This window comes from Solanum verrucosum, unplaced genomic scaffold, assembly GCF_900185275.1.
Source record: "Solanum verrucosum unplaced genomic scaffold, falcon-dt-bn FXZP01001226.1, whole genome shotgun sequence".
In the NCBI taxonomy this organism is placed as follows: Eukaryota; Viridiplantae; Streptophyta; class Magnoliopsida; order Solanales; family Solanaceae; genus Solanum; species Solanum verrucosum.
In genome coordinates this window covers 29904-32124 of record NW_026019564.1, presented here as the reverse complement: position 1 = coordinate 32124, position 2221 = coordinate 29904, and the positions used below count along the sequence as shown (strand labels likewise).

At 40.2% G+C, this 2221-nt stretch overlaps 1 pseudogene; it reads right to left on the bottom strand.

Moving 5' to 3' along the window:
- On the bottom strand, nt 1-2221 carry LOC125818043 (protein TIC 214-like; annotated as a pseudogene).

The window sequence follows — 2221 nt, the reverse complement described above, 5'->3', positions numbered from 1 at the left end:
TTAAGCACGAGATATTTCTTCCGTTTGATCGATTTTGTCCGGATCCCACCTTTCTTCCAAAAAAGGGAAGGAGAAGGATCTACTTCAGTGGATCCCTCTTGTTCCTGTTTAGTCCCCTTCATTTCGGAAGCTCTTTCTATTTCTACATCTCTTTCTTCCTCACTTTCCACCCTTTCTTCTGTTTTTAGGCTTCTTTAGTTTCTTAGTAAGAATGGGTGAGGGTATTCTGCCTAAATAGTAGACACAGGTAATAAATAAGAGAATACTAAAGATCCGAGCCATAGAATTTCTCAATTCTAACACAAGGTACTTATTAGATCGAATGTACTTCTTAGATCTAATAGAATGATTTTGCCGTATCCAGACTAATACCAATCCAAGCCATTTCATGAATAAAATGTGACCAATTAACCAACCAAGAAAACCACTTATTACAAAAAAGATCTTGTTGTTGCATCGAAAGAGATAAATGTTGACTAATCTGGCTAACATTGAACTTGGTAAAATGAAATGGTTGAATAATTGAAAAATGAGATTATTCAGGAATACACATTGAATGCTGAGATTACGCATTGAATTTCTGGTAGTAGATCCATAATCAAAAAAGTCTTTGTGATTGTTCCAGAAGAAATGAAACAAAAATATGGTAGATCTAGGACAGTTATTGTATGAGGTCTACCCAATGCTAGATGCAGAGGCGCATAATAGATCGATATGAACATCATGAGCTGCCCCGTAATAAAACCAGTTGTTGCTGATACCTTCTTCTCGGTTCCTTCTTCCATAACCAGAGCTCGGAGAAGGAAGAGATAAGAGGGCCCTATGGAGAATGTGGTCAGAAATCCATCATAAGTCCGACCACAACGACCAATTGATTATCTTCATGCATAAGGATCCTAGATTACCTAGTAGAAAAGATTGAAAAATAATCACAAACCTCGCCTAGCACCGAAAGACATAGACTAGAAACGACATTGTTATGTCATGACACCAAGGGATATTAAATGAATGGAATTGGGATATGGATGGAATATAATGAAATAGAGCCACTTTGAGGTTCCCTCTGAAGTGAGGGATGTAAGGGAGCCACTACGAAGAAGTTCCGGGAGTTATGAAGGAACTTCGAGCTCATATTGTTCATGGGTTGAGAACGGGAATTGAACTCTATGAGATCGAATCTCAAGGAAGAAGCGGGAAGGAAAGGTTGGTTGCACGTTTTCTGGGAGTAATGCCTCCTTTCTCTCTCCCCCAAGGACTCAGTCTCTCGGGTATCTATCAACATATAGAGATCTTCCTTTGTCGCTGCATAGAGTGATCTTCTTCAATCTCCGAGTTCGAAGGTAAACAAGGGAAGGTCAAGGCTTTCCTCTCATTACTCTTTCAACGGCAAAGTCAGCATCTTAGCCCTGAATATCAAGTATTTCTTCCTCTGCGTCTGCTGCTATTGATGTGTTACTCCCATTGACTCTTTTTGAGTAAGATCAGTAGGTGATAAGCCCACATCCGGCTCCATAGAAGTAAAGATCAGAGTCACTTATCTTTACTACTCCCTAGAAGACAGAACTCTTAACGATGCTTTGAATAGCAATCTGTCGTACCCATTCAATAGACTTGTTTGGAAACTAATAGAGTGACCAAGCTAAGACCTTAGTAGAAGAGAGTGTCCAATCATTCACGACAAGCAGCCCTGCACTAAGCAAGTCGTATCCCTAGCTTTTTTTCTCCTTCGATAGAGTTGGATTGGAAGAGTCAGCCTGTGGGGTAAGCCTTTTCATATGTGCGCATTATTGTTGAGTAGTCTATTTTTTCTAGAGTAAGAAATCCAATAGGGATTCCAAATATACCATAACATAAAGAGAGGAGGTAAAGCAATAGATTGGGTTGACCCTCTTAATGATGATCGATGATCGATCTGGCAGAGGCAGAAGTAGATCCATTCAAGTCCAAAGCAAGGTGGAAAGTCTCATTTCAATGTTGCGGTTGATGACCGTAGCAATAGTCAAAGCACTGGATGGAAGCCGCTTGGGAGGTGGCTTGTGCTGTTGAAAGCCTAGATCATCCTAGCATGGCATATTTGTATCCCCTGATAATGATCATTCCTATTTGATATCATAAATAGGTATGCCTTGTCAACCATTTCTATATGCGAGATGGAGGGCAGTTTTGGTTTGGAGCTATATCCATTAGGCTGCTTTCTCCTAACCTTGTCGATATAGTGCAT